Source organism: Schistocerca serialis, chromosome 4 (genome assembly GCF_023864345.2).
Source record: "Schistocerca serialis cubense isolate TAMUIC-IGC-003099 chromosome 4, iqSchSeri2.2, whole genome shotgun sequence".
NCBI lineage: Eukaryota > Metazoa > Arthropoda > Insecta > Orthoptera > Acrididae > Schistocerca > Schistocerca serialis.
The window spans coordinates 100703780-100722408 of record NC_064641.1 but is presented as its reverse complement, the minus strand read 5'-3'; the positions used below and the strand labels follow the sequence as shown (position 1 = coordinate 100722408).

General features: G+C 37.4%; 1 protein-coding gene across 2 annotated transcripts in view; it reads left to right on the top strand.

The window, feature by feature from the left end:
• The window catches only part of LOC126474895 (TBC1 domain family member 14-like), a 332809-nt gene extending 318674 nt beyond the window's left edge, over positions 1-14135 (top strand). For both annotated transcript variants that reach the window (XM_050102389.1, XM_050102390.1), the window contains exon 10: positions 9952-14135. The gene's annotated coding sequence lies outside the window, so the exon portion shown is untranslated. The remainder of the gene's footprint in view (positions 1-9951) is intronic.
• The last annotated feature ends 4494 nt before the right edge of the window (positions 14136-18629 follow it).

Genomic DNA, 18629 nt, shown 5'->3' with positions numbered 1-18629 from the left:
CAATTTTCATCATTATTGTGGTCTTCAGTTTGAAGACTGGTTTGATGCAGCTCTCCATACTACTCTATGCTGTGCAAGACTCTTAATCTCTGAATAACTACTGCAACATACATCTTTCTGAATCTGCTTACTATATTCATCTTTCGGTCTCTCGCTTTGATTTTTACCCCCCACACTTCCCTCCAGTAGTAAATTGATGATCCCTTGATGTCTCGGAATGTGTCCTATCGACCGATCCCTACTTTTGGTCAAGTTGTACCACAAATTTCTTGTCTCCCCAATTCTATTTAGTACTTCCTCATTAATTATGTGATCAACCCATCTAATCCTCAGAATTCTTCTGTAACACCACATTTCGAAAACTTGTATTCTCTTTTTATCTAAACTTTTTATTGTCCATGTTTCACTTTCATACATGGCTACACTCCAGATAAATACTTCCAGAAAAGACTTCCTAACACTTAACTACATTCAGTGTTGACAAATTTCTCTTCTTCAGAAATGCTCTTCCTGCCATTGCCAGTCTACATTTGACATCCTCTGTACTTCAAGCATCGTCAGATATTTTGGCTGCCCAAATAGCAAAAGTCATCTGCTGCTTTGTGTCTCGTTTCCTGATCTAATTCCCTGGCCCTCACCTAATATAATTTGACTACATTCCATTATCATTGTTTTGCTATTGTTGTTGTTCATCTTATATCCTCCTTTCAAGACTGTCCATTCCATTCAACTGCTCTTCCAAGTTCTTTACTGTCTGCAGAATTACCATGTCATCAGCAAACCTCAAAGTTTTTATTTCTTCTCCCTGAACTTAACTTCATGCCCCAAATTTTTCTTTGGTTTTCTTTACAGCTTGTTCACTGTACACGTTGATTAACATCGGGGATAGGCTACAACCCGATCTCACTCTCTTTTCAACCACTGCCTCCCTTTCATGCCCCTTGACTCTTGTAACTGCCATCTGATTTATGTACAAGTTGTAAACAGCCTTTCACTCCCTGCATTTTACCCCTGCTACCTTCAGAATTTCAAAAAGAGTAAACTAATCAGCTTTATCAAAAGCTTTCGCCAAATCTACAAATGCTATAAATGTAGGTTTGTCTTTCCTTAAACAGTATTCTAAGATAAGTTGTAGGACCAGTATTGCCTTGCGTTTTCCTACAATTCTCTGGAATCCAAACTGATCTTCCTTGAGGTTGGCTTCTACCAGCTTTCCCATTCTTCTGTAATGAATTCATGTTAGTATTTTGCAAACCATGACTTATTGAACTGATAGTTTGGTAATTTTTGCTCCTATACAAATTAAAAATGTTCACATTGCTCTCTTAACCGCTTGGCTGTGCTGTTACTGTGATGATAAGTTGTCGATGCAGAGCTATTGTTGCAGCTGCATAATTGCGTGCTCCTATAACTATTCCTGTGCTGGTAATTATTTCTGGACCTTGAGCCACTTGTAGTGCCGAGTGACCTTGGCACTGTGTTAAGAGTTTTTCAAATAAAATGACTGTTGTGACTGGAATTAGATAACTTTTTGAAGCTTTTCACAGTAGCAATGTTTCTGTAAAAATAAAAATTATTATTTATTTGCTCTATTATTCTGGGGAAGGATTTTATTGGTGGAGCCAATGCATACACAGTTTCCTTGAATAAATTTATTAGAAATTAGGTACAATTCAAAGCATGGTAATGTACATAGCCCAACTTTGCACTCTTCACAATGCACACATTTACCTTCATGCTTTTGATCCCATTGGTGTCTCTTTTGCTGCAACTCACTCAGCATTTTCATGTCAGCGCCTGCTGTGTTCTCACCGGATAGAAAATATTTTGGATAATGTCATCCCACCAATCATCTTAGGGCTGATGCCTGGCAAGGTTGTCCAACTTCCTGTGCTCAGAGGTTGAGTTGACATTGACACTGTACTTTCCTAGCAAACTTTCAATGAGATTAATTTCAAAGTCAAGTCTCCAAATTTTCCATCAAGTATGAGGTAGGAGTTTAGAGCTGCTATATCCATGAAATGGCAACTGTTTCATATAACATTTTTAAAGACTTTCCCTTGTGGCTGAATAATTTGTCATGTACTGATCAATTAAATCAGTGCTACCCACTCTGTCATTGTATTTCTGTCTCTTCTTCTTTTTCACTATTTCTTCCTCCTCAATTTGGTGTAACTAGTCACTGTCAACACTGGAAAGCATGTACACATCTTTCTCATCTCACATTCGCATCACTATCAATATTCCTCTATAAAAGGTATTAACAGTACCTCTCTCAAGTTTTGATCCTTCAAAGCTGTTGGCATTTCTTTCCTGTTAATCATAACATTTCCAATGCAGTGGTTTTAAAAAAAGAGAAAGTCGAACAGCTGAGAATTTCTATAAAACCTGTCAGTAAACATAGTATATCCCTTGTTAAATTATGTATGAGGTAAAGACAAAACCACTTCATATGCTAGAGGATATTCACTATGTTGGGGTTCAAATGTAGTGTCTTTCCCAGGGCAAATTATAAAGTTACATAAATACTCACTGCTAGCTTCACATAAGCAAAATAATTTAATACCAAAGCAAGCATGCTTGATTTGTGTGTATAGCTTGTTAGGTAGCCACCCTTTCCACTGTAACAGTGATTCATCATTGGATACTTCTCATTCAGGAGTATAAGCCTCTTCAAATTATTTCTGTGGATGGTCAGTGACAGGTTTTAATTCACACAGTTTAGCAGGAATGGGGAGTCCTTTGAATAATATTGTTTGACATTAAAATGAACTTCAGGAGAGGATTAAACTTGCATTTAAACATAACTTTCTGGAAAAATTACTGTTTCAAGGACTTTTTTCCTCAAATAATACATTTCAGAGTCTAGCTTTTGAATAATCCCTTGGAGGAATAAAATTGCAAATAAAGAATACAAATTTTGCTTTCCCCGGCTATGCCATGGGAGGAATGCAGGGCTAAGCAGCAAGCAGAGAAATACTCCCTGCAACATTTGATTTGTGCTGCACACCTCCCCAGTCATGGGTGCTGCTCACTCGTAACAAGCTGGGTGACACACCGATGACTGTAACTTCCTGATTCAGTACATCATTGTCCACCGTGACCTGCTCTTGCATTCTGATGATGAGCCACGGGGTGTACACTTTGTCTGTTGTCTATAGAGGGTCAAAGGACAATAGGGTTGCAACTGGTGCCTCCATCTTGGTCTTCGGGGGCAATTCATTGCCTGAAAATGTCAAGGTGATGGTATACTCACGCGATGTGAAATTGATTGTCCCCCTCCCACCCTCCCTATGTGGTGATTCAAGCATTTGAAATTCAGGCACATGTCTTCACTTTGTAATGCTAGCCCCATCTGTAGAGATTGTGGATGACAGCTCCATATGAACACTCTGTGCCCCTCCCCCATCAGCGTCAACTGTGGAAAGCACCATTTTCCCTGCACACCAGACTGCACTGTTTTCCAGAGAGAAGAAAATGCAAGAATATAAGACTCTGGACAAACTGACTTCCGAAGAGGCGAAATAGTAGTAAGAGTGGTTGCACCCAGCATGTAGAACAGTGTCATATGCTCCAGCTGTGATGATGTCGCCCCTTTTGGTGATGGTACTCCTGCCCCTTACATCTTCTACAGTGGGCTGCTCGACCATGCCTGCCCCCTGATGGTTGGGGGCTCGCCTCTTGCTGCTTCCCCCAACACCTATTTCAGGATTGTTGGCTTCCCACCTACTAGGAACATTGATTTCCACCTCCCAACTGGAGACAAATCATCATCTTCTGGGGTCTCTTGCTAGGAAGGGGTCCCTCTGGACACTTCCTTCCAAGGCTTCTGCTGATATACAACCGGACATCAGCCAGTGGCTGAAGGAGGCACAAGCTGCCAGTCACAGGGCTTTGCAGTCATCATCATTTCCTGAAACTGATTCAGAGAAGCCCTCACCAATCATCCAAAGCCCACTGCTCTGATACAGCCTCAGGGTTGGAGCACACCCACAACCAAATTATCAAGCCCCTTCAGTGGATTGTCAACGTCATTTTGTGCCATCTTTAACCACATTTGGAGTGAGAGCAAGTTGCCATCACAATGGCAAGAAAGTATCATCATCCCAGTACTGAAACCAGGTAAGCCCCTTCTAGAGACCGAAGGTTATTGCCCAATTTGCCTCACCAATGTTCTCTGTAAGTTCCTCGAATGCATGGTGAGCTGGTGGCTGTGTTGGCTCCTTGAGTCTTGGGGTCTTCTGGCTCCGTCCTGGGGTGGTTTTTGCCAGGGCGTTCCAGTACTGATGATGTTTTACCTGGAGTCTGCCATGTGAACAGCTTTTACCCAGTGTCAACATCTTATAGCCATCTTCTTTGACCTGCAAAAGGCATATGACACCACATGGCAACACCACATGCTTACTACCGTACATGAGTGTGGTTCTGGGGTCCACTTTTGATTTTTATCCAGAAAGTCTTGTCACACTGTACTTACAAAGTTTGAGTTGGTGGTTCCCACAGTCCACCCCCCCCCCCACCCCCCCCCCCACCCCCCCCACATATCCAAGAGAATGGGGTACCACAGAGATCTGTACTGAGTGTCCTTTCTTTCTAGTAGCTGTCAGTGGTCTAGCAGCAGAGCTGTGAGGTCTTCAGTATCACCTTCCTTGTATGCTGATGACTTTTGCCTCTACAATTGATCCTCTAGTACAGGTGTCACTCACCGTTGACTGCAAGGCGCCATATGAAAGGCACAGTCATGGTCTCTCATCCACAGCTTTCGGTTTTCAGTTGCCAAGAGTTGCATCATGCACTTATGTCAATGTCATACCATTCACTCGCATCCAGAACAGTACTTCGACGACCAACTACTCAATGTGGTGGAGACTTAGTGCTTTTTAGAACTGGTCTTCAGTGCTTGGTTGATGTGGTTTCCCCATCTTTACCAGCATAAGTGAAAGTCCTGGTTGTGCATTAATATGCTTTGCTGCTTAGTAGCACCAGTTGGGGTGCGATCAAGCTACCCTTCTGCAGTTTTGTAGCCTGCGTCATGTAGGACAGCGCTTCTGCACACAGAGACAGACTGGTAGGGAAGTGTGGAGGGGGTGAGGTCTGCTCATGCGTGGTGGCAGAGCGCGGACAAACAGAAGTTCATGCTGCCAAACTGTGTTGCTGTGGACAACAATCGGGTTCGTTTGCCTATGGTACATCATGTTTTACATTCATATTCATGAGGGAATAATACATTTTAAAACCAATTTCGATCACTCGTCTACATGAGAGAACTCTTACTTCGTGTCTTGCAGTTGTGTCCACTGTTGCACAGCAATTGTCTGTGTGATCTTGGAAGGCAAGAACAGCTGATGCAGTTTTGTGAAGATGTCAAGTACAATTTTTCTCAAAACAATTGTCTAAGACAAAATCTTAGAAAATGTTCCATTAAGTTTCGGGTGTGCAGCTGCAAGAATTCTTCTTCTTCTTCTTTTTCTTCTTCTAATATTTCGGCTGTATAACGTTCTTGCGGCTCACTCTGAAGATGGCTGAACGTTATACATCCGAAATATTAGAAGATGGATAATTCTTGCAGCTGCACACCCAAAACTTAATGGAACAGTCTTTGCGCCGCCAAAACATGAAGATTCACATCTTCGAAAATGGTTGCAATAATTGCCATTTATTGCGATTTGGACTATATTATAAATAAAAATGTGATAACAGCAAGATAAACTCCAACTGAAATCATTATATTTGAAAACTGCTTCTACTCAATATAATTTTTTAAATGTGTATAATGTGCGTATGTGGGTGTGTTTCATTGCATTTCAATGTAAATCACTATGCATAAAAAAGAATTAATGGCAGCAAAGTCTGGTGCAAAAGACTACTGTAAAAATTGTCAGTATGTTGTTATATTTTTCTGTGTCAACAGGCATTATGAGTTTAAACTAATTTGTTCGACATTACAGTGGGAGAACACATTTACAATCCATTGAATAACCAAACAGTTAACCATCTTCTGTGTGTAACTCAACAGAATGCTGCCCAATAACTTCGAAAACTACTGATATCTTGACAAGTAAACCTCCCTTTCATTTTAAGGCATTTTCCTATTGAAAATGACAGTGGTTTACTTGTTGAAATATTGGAGTTATTGATGGATTTATCCGGCTGCATACTCAAGAGTAATTAGAGCATACAAAATGCTGGGAAAAGCTTAACTACTCCTTGTGCAATGGATTGACATTATAGTCTGAATACTTCATAGACTGCATGTTCCCAATCAATAAAAGTTAGGGAGTTCTCGAGTACTATGAATGCAATGGCTATGTTGACAAAAACCTTTTTAAACCATCCAACTGTGTGACCACAATCACATGCAAGAAAGTCAAATTTGTACATTATGTGTGACTATTATAAATTAACAAGCTGCAGGAGTTCAGGACAAGTCTGGCTTATATTGTTGAGAATATTTTTGTTTTTCAGGCAGAGCACAATATCCCCTTTCCTGGTGCCTGTACTTGTTTTTTTCTTTGTTTTAGCTGAGCAATAACTGGCATGGTAATTACAATGACAGACTTTGAAGAGAGGTATGGCAAGAATTGTGCACTGAACCATTTCTTGAAAGTGACAGTATTCATTTCCGAATGGTAGTCGCTACTGTTTTTCTTACACCTAAATACAAGTTTACTCTCAGAAATAAAATCGGAAGAAAAGCCAGCATGCAGAATAAGCAGAACCTTTTCATATGGGGACTTCAAAACTGGCAGTACCATCCCCTCATTTTCCAACAGGTATTCATGGAATGATTCTGATTCACCCATGTTGCATGAACATAATACACTGTAGAACTACCTGCTCCTCTTGTATTGTGCATCTTTATAAGGGTTCGTGCTGCTTCTATGTCACTTCTTTAATTTAAAAAGTTTCTTCTTAACATATTTGAAACCAGTGTCTTTTAAAATTCTTTGCATTGAGAAAGTGCTATCTTTGAACCCAATTTGCTCAGGCATGATTGCAAAAAGTTTGCCCTTCTTACATACATTTCAAACTCAGAGTTTGGGGGGGGGGGGGGAGTGTTAGCAAAAGTCTTTGCAGGGAGGCTGAGAAAATTCTAGTCCTTCATGAAATCACTAAGATTGTCAAAGGCTTCTGTTTGTTGAGTCACTCGTCAACCACTCTGGTGTGACAATAGAGACAATGAAAAGAAAGCTGAAATTTTAAATTTTTTGTTCAAAAAAAATCATTCACACAGGAGGATTGCAGAGACATGCCATCATTTGACTGTCACATAGACTCCCTTATGAAAGACATAGAAATTGGTATCCCTGGCATTGAGAAGCAACTGAAACAGTTGAAAACAAATAAGTTGGCAGAGACAAATGGAACTACAGTTTGGTTTTACAGTGTGTACCTTTTGGCTTCAATCTCTTACTTTGATTGCATTTATTGCAATTCTCATGTCCAACAAAAAGCCCCAAATGACTGAAAAAAGTGCTAGTGACTCCCACATATAAGATGGGTGAAAGAACAGATCCACAAAATTACCATCCAATATTCTTAATGTTGATTTACTGTAGAATTCTTCTGGAAGTTCAAATATTATAAATTTCCTCAAGGGAGAAAAGCTTCTGTTCAGAAATCAGCTTGGATTTAGAAAGCATTGCTCATGTGAAACTCAAATTGATCTTTTCTCTCACAGTATTATGTGAACCATAGATGAAGGACAAAAAGTAGATCGTATGGTCCTCGATTTCTGGAAAGCATTCGGGTTCACAGATATGCAATTGGCTCAGACTTTTTAAGTAATAGAAACCCAGTATGTTGTCCTAGATGGTCAGTGTTCATTAGAAACAAGGATATTGGTAGAAATGCCCCGGGGAAGTGTGATAGGATGGATGGCCTTTGTTCTCTAGGTACATAAATAACCTGACAGATAGGGTAAACAGCAATCTGACCGTTTGCTGATGACACTGCAGAGAATGGGGAAACATATCATTGGACGACTGGAGGAGGATACAGAATGATCTAGGTAGAATTTGTAGTTGGTGCGGTGAATGGCAGCTTGGTCTGAGTGTAGCAAACATCATTTAATGTAGATGAGTACAGAAAATAATCCTGTGATGTTCAAATACAGTATTAATGATGTGGTGCTAGACACAGTCACATTGATTAGATATCTAGGTGAAAGACTGCGAAGTGATATGAAACTGAATGACCACATTGAGATCGGTAGTAGGAAAGGTGAATGGTCAACTTCAGTTTATTGGGAGAATTGTAGGAAAATGTAGCTCATCTGTGAAGGAGACTATTTGTAGAAAGCTTGTGTGACCCATTCTTGAATACTGCTAGTGTGTTTGGGATGTCCACAAAGCCAGATTATAGGAAGAAATTAAAGCATTTCAGATGCAGACTGTTATGTTTTACTGGCGTGTTTCAACATGCAAGTGTTAGGAAAAGGCTCTGTGAACAAAATGGGAATACGCTCTAGGAACTTAAATAGGAATCTCTGGAGAGAATATGATGATCTTTTTCCACAACGTGATTGAAATAGCTTAGAGAACAGGCATTTGTGATTGTCCACTGAAAGATTCTACTGCCATTATGTAAATTTCACTTAACTACCATGAAGACAAGAGAAGAGAAATTAGGACTTGCATACGGTGGCATATAGACAGACATTTTTTCCTCACTCCTTTATCAAATAGAACAGGAGGGGAATGACTAACAGTAGCACAAAGTATTCTCTACCATGCCCCATATAGTCACTGCGGAGTATGTATTAGACCTAGTTTGTGGACAGTATGCATGTATATTGAAGTGTCCCAGGTCGGCTTGGGTTTCATTGTGGTTTATTATACTTCACCTCGTGCACAAAACACCTGAATAAGTTGCCACCTGAACATTAAATTTATATACAATGGATGTTGTTTACTTAATATTTGGTCACCATTAAGTTTTATTAATCAGGGTCCAACTATACTGTGGCCTGAGTCCGTTTGCCTTCTTCCTCCAACTTGGCTCAGGCTTTGCCTTCGTACAGGCTCCAGATAAAGCTGTTGAAAATTAACTTCTCATTCACTCCACCACATAAATAAGAAGTGAGATGCAGTTCATCTTCTTATATTATCTTCAAAATTAAAACTCGATACATGATAAGTGAGGACAGCTACCAACTCGTAACTACCTCTCGGTACTACGTAAATAATAGAGTTGATACGAAACTTGATAATTAAAAATAACAATACCTTTATGACCTTTGACATTTTGCATTCTTGGATTTCATGGAGGTCTTTCTTCCACACTGCCCACTCCATGGAACTTGTATCTCTGCCTCAGCAGGTAGGGTTGAGTGTCAGCTATCCACTTCTATACACTTCCATATGTTTCCATATAGTCACTCTGGTATCAACATCTACAATTTAAAACACCTGCCAACAGTGGGGTGCTCACCACTTATCGACTAAAGTCGTGAACATTTTTTCTCTGAAATATGTATTTAAGGATGTGATACATCTCATTCAAGGAATGGGATGTATCACTACAATATTGACAGCCGACTATGCCTAGAAGGTGAATTTGTTTTCTTTAAATAATTAAAATTTTGGAAATCAGTGAGTTGTAGCCAAGCTTCAGAGTGTCAAAATTGTGTAAAGTATAGCTGACGTATTTTCTTTTGATTGGGAGAAGTTACAACTAATTTAAAGTGTTACTCCATTTTGATCCATTAGCTTAGCTCACAAAATTAGAAAGTTCAGGAAGTAACTTCTTAACAAACAGTGTTGAATAATTTAGTTCATTTCACAGTCTAAATTCATCACTTATTTGATCTAGAGAGAGGAATGATTTGCACATTGTGTTATATTAGTTATTTTTGATGTAGCAGATAATAATATTCACTCATTACCATTATGTAACTGCTGTGTGTCAGTGTAGTTTGCCATTCTATGCAATTTATTTATTTATTCTCAGATACACCAAGATGGGCATATCAAAAAGTCAAAGTGGCAACCGTGGAAATAATGTTATGACTGACAAGTTTCTTCAAGCATTGGAAGTTTGTGAAACCTGTGTTCTGACCCACAGTTAGATCTGGATGCTAGTGGTAATAATATGCCGCCTCTTTTATATAATATATATATATGTATAAATTGTATTTTCACTCCAGAAACCTGCCCCTTCCAAGTGCTCCGTATTCTGTTACCTTGTTTTTCACTTCTGCCCATCCCGTGTGTGTTTCATTTTTTCTCTGAAAACCAGGTAAAACAGAAGACAGTTCATATGTGAACTTCTGTATGTGTACTTCTTGTATCTTCTATGCATTTGTATGAGTGGTGCTTGATATTTTTTGGTCTGTGCAGTGATAGTTTGCTGACAGATCTTATGAAATTTGTAGATCATACATTGTTTGTTTCAATTTTTACCACCTTGATGTACAAAACTAGGTCTGTTATACTTAATTCATTAAAATTTGGGACAACTTGAGCGGTGATACTTGCAAATAACTTCATTTGCCATCCATTAAGAAATAAATGGGAAATTATTATTAAACCCAAGTGTGTTTATTTGGGAGAAGAATAATGTTTTAAATAGTTGTAGAACCACAACAGTGTGTAAAATATGTTTATATTATTACAAGATGTCTTTACTGTTATTAACCCAAAGAGAAAAATATCTTCAGGGGGCTGTTGCATTTTATTGAATATAGACCAATGACAACTTTTGTTGAATAACTGAATTGTGTTAATAACAGGTGGTCTTAAAGTTGTTAGTCCTCATAGTCGTATATGAAGTCATCTGGGAAAACAATAGTGATGGGCTTCTTTATGTTAGTGTTTTACAGTGCAAAAGGCATCACTTACATGTATTGATTTGCAATGTGGGATATAAAGACCACTACATTATCTAATACATGTCTTGCAATATGAGACCAGCATGTTGCAGTTTTGCCCCCTTCCCTCTTTCCTACTCCAGTCATTTACTTCCACTACTATAGTGAGGCAAGACAAATCTATAGGTCGTATTTATCTCATGTTTTTTTATGAAAAAAGGCTGTAGAGAATTTTATTGTATTTAATGTCTGAGACAACGAATTAAGTGTAATTAAATTATATAAGAATGTGACACTCCTGTGCAAGATGTGCTGTAATCTACTTCATTTATATGTGGTGATTTCAGAATCATCACAGATTTTGTGTGTGTAAAATCTTTTGTATATCTTATGATATTGTACAAAGAATTTATTTTGTATTATATTTGAACATAAACAGCCACTTTGATTTCCTGTGTGTGTGTGTGTGTGTGTGTGTGTGTGTGTGTGTGTGTGTAAAGCATGTACAGTATTTATATGAAATTTTTGTCAATATATGAGATTTATTTTGTTGTACAGTAATAAGGGCATTTGAAATTTTTTGCTGTAGTTAAAATTGAGGGCTCAGAGTGATAAAAAACTATTAAGTATTTATATATGTTTCTTTATGAGATATGTTGTATAAAATGCAGAACATTTATGGTCTTGTGAAAGGATGTCTTTGTTCCACAAATCTGTCAAGAATCTCTTATTTTTATTTGCCATATTGGTGAATTATTTCATCCAACATAAAAGCTTATTTATATATTTTATTAGTCAGTTGAAAATGTTGTTTTTCTCTGTATGAAGCAGAGTGCTTCCAACATGAGAAGCAGTGTTAATATATTGTGTCAATTGCTAATGTTAACTGACTGTGAATCTCTTTCTGAAGGTTGTGAAATTTGACTCCAAAGTTGAATTTGAAATGTTATCAAATGTTTCATATGATCTTTTGATGCATGAGTTCCATAAATAAATGAAATATTGTCTACTGGCCTGTTGGATTTAGGTAGTGAAAACAACACTTGAGTTTAAACTGTATACATTTAAAGTCACATTTTGTGGCTGTTTTCTTTATCCTGATGCATAATGTATTCAATTTATATACTGAGTTTGAGAAGTCAGGAAACAATCTGCAATGTAAAAGCCAACATCATACAGTGCTTTGGTTTTCAAGCTTGCAACTCAGGAATGTATGCCATTATGTGCGTGGCACCATAAAATGGGGCCGGAAAAAAATTGTTCAGTTAAAAAATTGTATTAAACTTAAAATGGTGCCCTGAATGAAATATGTACAGAATCTTTGATCTTTTATTTTCATTGATATATAAGCAACAGAGAATGGTCAACAGATAGCAAATGCCTTGGGCAAAAATGCTCATAGGTCAGCTGTTCCAAAAGTAATTTTACGTCTGTCAGTTTCAAGTGTAATGTCTTCAGTTCTGTAGCGTTGCACTTGGTGAAAACCTGGTATGACCCAATAAATTCTAGGCATTTATTAGTGACTTCTTGTTGATTTTTAGGGAAATGCATGTCAGGTGTATTTGAAAGCAAACTGTTACAAAATTTGAATAAAAATAATTTCACATGCTACCTGTGTGTTGTCCTGTTCAGTGAACTAATTATAATTATTTATTTATGCTATCTTACATTAAAATTTTTGGCATAACTTTTTATTTTTATTTAGAGTATGACCAAATCAGAGAAAAATGATTGTCATGCTGAAAAGTCTGAAGTCATTACACTCGTTACATATATCATGTTGTCATTTAATTGTAGCTATACTGATACAATACTAATAACCGGCAAAATGTAATTTATTTGTACATTTCTTGCTTGTACTCTACTGTACTATGTTACCTAACTAAATATTACAGTGCCTTAACTATGTATGAATGCTTCTTTAAATCATGTGTGTACTACAAAAATGGCATCATTGTTAGCAGAATTTATTTTATTATTTTTGGCTGCAAAAAATAGTGTGTGTGTGTGTGTGTGTGTGTGTGTGTGTGTGTGTGTGTGTGTGTGTGTGTGTGTGTGTGTGTGAGAGAGAGAGAGAGAGAGAGAGAGAGAGAGAGAGAGAGAGAGAGACTTGAACTAAAAAAAAAAGTAATTTTGTCGTGGCTATTGCTATTTCCTTGACAGGTTATGAAGAGGGCATAACTTATTGTGAACTACAAAACTAAGTGCACCTTAAGTAGAACATGAAGTTAAACATTTACATAGAAATTTGGATGAGCTCTTTGACAGGGTAGCAGTGCGGTTAAGACATATTTTCTTGCAGGATTCTGATGAACTGATAGATAAACCTGATTGACACGATCAACCAGAGATTGTTTTAAAGAGTTATTCATACTGGACATGCTATGAAAAGATAAAGATAAGGAGGTGAATGTAGTGTGGACAATGTCTTTCATAATATTTTGATTTCTTTCATAGCTTTCTGCTGCCCAAAACTGAGTCATGTTGTGTGGCCTTAATCTTTATTCATCACTCTCATATTCTCTTGCATTAAAGAATAATTTTCAAACAAGTGAGTCACTTTGCAACTGCCTCAAGGAGGAGGAGTAGTAGAAGATGAAGACTATTCAGTTTGTCCCATACTTACACATGAATACACTTGGAGGTTGCTTCTGTCTTGGACAAAACAGTTTTATTTTCACTGAAATTTACTACTTTCACATTGTCATTGCATAGTAACATATTGTGGAAGGCTCATTCGTGTTGAAGTTTGCTACTGTCATTGCAGCATACCATGTATTGTACTTAGTCCCTGTAATATGTTGGATGCATATGTAGAAAGAGGTTGTAACATCTCATATGTACTGAAAAAATTAATTTCATAGTAACTTTTTGAAACTAAATATGGTGTGAAATCTAGCACTGCGAAACCTATCAGTGACAAGGATTTTGTGTAACCGGGCACCAGTGAAATGAAGAACCCCTTAAAGTGAATCCTCATTGTTGCCTAGGTTACATTCCGTATGGTTAAGTGCTCATATGCCAAAAGACAATGCTCTGTAAAACCAAAAGTAAAACGTTATTGCTGGGCGATTAACAAAATTAGCGTTCTGAGGACCAACATGATACTCTTGAATGGTATGATAGTCAAACTTCATACATCTCCTAATATTTGAAAAGGTTAAGCTTCAATGTTTGGTCAGTATAAGTATCATTAGAGAGAGATGAATATTAGACATGTTGCTCTGAAAATTGTACACACATTTACCTTCATGGGGATGTTGTTGATTGTTGCTGACATGTGTGAATTGTATTTAAGTGTTTTAAAAAAGTGTTTTAAAAAAGATATCAATTGATTTTCTTTAAATTTTTTAGTAGGAGAAAGGAAAGATTTACTTTTGAACTTTCGTATAACAGTGGAACCTATTGGACTAGTTGTCAAAAAATTGCTGTTTTGAGGCATGACTTCCTTCCATGTACAAGCATTTCTCATGCTAATTAACACTTTTAATGATTTACAAATGATGAATGCTTCCAAATACATGATTTTTTTCCAGTAATTGTTGTCATGGTATAGTTTGATGATCAAAGTGAATGCTAATTGCATACGGACAAAAAAGCATTAGATAGATATGCAGTGGTACAGTATGGCAAACACATTAATTTCTCTTCATTTCTGCCACATTTTTGAGATATTCTTCTATTCTAGTAAACCTACATTCCATGTCATTTTATCTAAGAATGTTTTGAACTGCAGGACTTCCAAAAGCCAAGAGAGTTGCAGTAACTGTAAGCTTCATCATACTCGTGCTAAATTGTTGAGGTGGCCAATTACTTGAACCTTAATTTGAGATTTGCTTGATCCTTGTCTGATCATTTTAATTTTTTTTTTTTGTTGTGTGTAAATTGTTTTAGATTTTAGTGAGGATGCTGCAATGAGGACACAGCAGAGTCCTTTCTGTGTCTAATCTGATAATGCCAAGGGAAAGCTATGTTACATCTGAGATCAATTGCTTAATTATTTTATTTAGTATGCTCTCTACTATTGGTAGGGAGTGTTGTACCCATTTTTCTGGAATTTCATTTGCTTGTTTTTGAGCAACAGTGTTGGGAAAGCTTGCAATACCATTTAAGGGCAGAATGAAAAGTTATTACTTAATCACAAATTCTGCCTGTTTAATAATATACTTTCATTGAAGAATATTTTAGGTAAGCTCTTACCTGACCAAGGCTGTGTTTGACTTTCCCTGTGGTGAAAGAGCTATGACAGACCAACTGCAAGATATGCATTACTAGCAGCAACTCCAATGACTGAAACAAATTGTTTAAGATATTCATATTGATTTGAATTTCATACAAAGAAAAGCTTCTGTTGACATTTAATGACTATAATGTTCACAGATAATTCAAATTTTTTTTCTGGGATAAATGGCTGACCTCTGTTTCAGGGATTTTAGTGATAGTAATGTAAGTGGCAAATAGCTACTATGCATATGAACTTTATAAGCCAAGTGGTGCAGTGCCTTTCTGTGACATTGTATATAAAGGGGTGCTTTTGAGAGTGCTGATTGTCTCCTGTATACCAGACCTTCAACAGCAAGGTGATAGCATTGACCCACACAAGGAAAAAGTCTAGTAAACATGGGCTCCAAAATTGCTACCTTAAGAGCTATGAGCAGGTGCTCAGTAAATGGGATTTGTTTCCCAGTAGTGAAGATGAAAAAGTGCTCCTAGCTCCTAAGGTATTCACTGTAGAGGCCATATTTACTACGCTTTTTGTCCTTGCTTTGTTCCATACTACCAACTCTGAAGTTTTGTACTATTCACATTACATTTTATTCATTTCTCACTTCATTATTGTCTTGGAGGACGATGTTAGATGTGAAGTGGAGTGGTGTTGTACTAACTGTTCACTATAAGACGTGAAGGCCTAGTAGCTAACAGGAGTATTGATCTAAGCCAAATACCTCCATAACTACTAACAGATTTCTTAGTGCAGCCAATCTAGTCAATGTTAGCTTTAGTGGTGTGCATGTAAGAAGATGCCTCTATGATCTGTTCTGCATCAGGGCTATGGAGAATGCTTTTCAGTGTTACCAGTGTGCTCTGTCTCTGGCCCACGCCTCTTACTTTAAAGCTTCTCATTGTATTTTGTTTGTTATTTTTCGTAGCTATCGGATTTGAGTATGTGAGCTTTCGAGAGAGAAAATGCTTTGTTACTACATTAACCTGACCATGTAGCCTAATATGAACATGTCTTACACATTTCAGATATTAAAATTTCTCAGTTGTAATGGGAAAAGTTCGTTTTTGAAATAGCAGTACAGGCCATATTACTTTGATTTATTGTCCTTTAGGCACGTACACTCCCTAACAATGCCTAAGCTCTTCCATACTTGTATTAACAGTTAAGCTTATTCCACTTTCAAGCGGAAGAAACCATTGTTGCCCTGTATTTGTACGTTAATTTAACAGGTTGCAGTGGCAAAGTACCATCATGATACCTAAACTAACATGAAAATTGATGCTTAATGTTCTACGGGCATCCCAAGGTGCACACTACAGACATAGGGGACAGAATGGAGCTATTGGTTGGAATGTCGCATGGTACACTACACAGTGCTGCTGTGCATCCCATTACCATCTGCCTCCTTATGTGCGCACCACTGTGGCAGACTACAGTGCGTTCATTGTGTGTGCATACTTGTACATGAAAGATGTAATAAGTAAAGTTAGGTACCACAGAAATGTTATATGTAATTTAGTTGGAAATGATTAAAATTTACTGATTTGGTCCATGTGGCTAGCCTTTAGACCAAGTATTGAAAACTACGGTTAGAAGCAACTACAAACAAATAAATGTCAGTTTGAAGTCATTCCTGTCATTAGACTGCTGCTACTCACACCAACCACTGTGCTGAGTCTTCTTAGAGCGAATGATAAATACATAATACTTGGTGAAGTCACTCTTAAACAGCTTTAATAAAGGTAGGGAGCTGCAGTACGCAATACACAGCTGCACTTCGGAGTACCTTCAGGAGGAAAAATTTGTGTACTGCTGATATGCATGAAAGTACAAAAAGCTATGCTAGCAGTTGTAATTAATACATCCATCCCCAAGAAGGAAATGAGGATACAGGGGTTCATCACACAGACTCCTGGGTTCGAAGGGTGACAATGAGAGAGGGGAAGCATTAAATGTGAGGTTCTTGGAGAGTTATTGATGTGCACATTGGGGGGGGGGGGGGGGTGGAGGAGGAGGAGGAGGAGGAGGAGGAGGAGGAGAGAGAGAGGTTACATACATATTAAGAGCTCATAAGGATTTCAAAAAAGTCTTGTTAAGTGGCTCTCAAGTTCAATAGAGAGAAATTCTAGCAACAGTAAAGAGAACAATCAAGCAGAAAGTTTGTGATATTTCATTATCAGACCAAGGGTACAATCACTACAGAGATATGTGTACCTTGGTCATGGCAAAGAAAATAAGATGAATATAATATGAGAATTTAATCGGGAATAATGAAAATGAAAGCAGTTTCATTTGGTAAGCCATATGGCGTTAGGCATGCAGTTTCGCTATGGCCATACAACAGTAAACTGGTTAAATTGAACCTTGTGAGAAGTAGTATATGTACTTGCCTTGCAGTTTAATTTGCAATGGAGCTTAAACATTCCTTAGCAATGGAAGGAATTTCATTAGCCTTTGATTAAATCATGCAGCAAGACGTGTATGAACATCTGTTTTCTTCCGTAGTAACTTCGTTAGCAAAGTCCCCCCCAAGCGATGCAGCACACTTATGGTATCAGATGCATTGAAATTCTCATTTACGGCTTATTGATTTAAAGTTTAGATCTTGCTTGCCCAAGACACTACTTGCAGTTTGGGTTGGTATAATTTATTAATTAAATATAAGCTGTTTGGTACTTTTTCTGGTCATGTCACTACAGGGTGCATGAAATAATTCATTTGGCTGGTCATAAATTTTGACTCACTTCAGTTACTTTGTAACTTACTATGAAGAGGACAAATAGCTTTACCAGGTCTGCAAATGTCACATAATACTTACTGCAGTTAGACTAATATATTGTTGCATATTGAGATTCATTCATGTTTGGGTTGCAAAAGCATGAACTATGACTGGAATGTTATGTAAGCAATATTCAGACATATCATTTATTTATGCTTATTAGCTTATACAAAGTGTTTCATTGTCAAACGAAGTATTAACGTTCAGTGTTCCCATTGGTCAAATAAGAACAGTCAGAAATCATATGACATCAAATACATTAAAGGGAGTATAAAGAACAACAGTAGTCTTCTAGCTTATACATTAGATACCATCTACAAACCATTTTGTATTCACTTGTTGCTTGACACATAATTCGTATTATGAAATCTGCCACCAGAAGTATTTATATTGTTTACAAAACTCTCATCTGACAACAAGAAATGCTAAAAAATCTATACTTTTTTCCTTACAGTATGTGGTAAAAGTGATCTAGTACAAACAGATCTGTGCTTTTTTTATGATGGAAAAACTGGGTATAGAAGTTCCAACTTTTCTGAGAGAGATCTTTCAGTCAGTTGAGCCAAGTCTCTTCAGTTGGAAAACTATGTAGAAAAGGATAATAAATTTAGAAACGATTTTTTCTTTCAGAAAAAGTAAAAAAAGAAGAAACATTCAAATACTGAAAGCTTCTGCTGTCAGATAAAATTAGGTGTGATGAAAATCACATTTTCTTTGGGCACAACTTTTCAGTCTGTCCAAGGAGTTGCACTGAATCTCTTAAGATGTAAGTGCCTCATGTATCTTTTATTTTTACAGTGGTGTGGTTTCCTTCA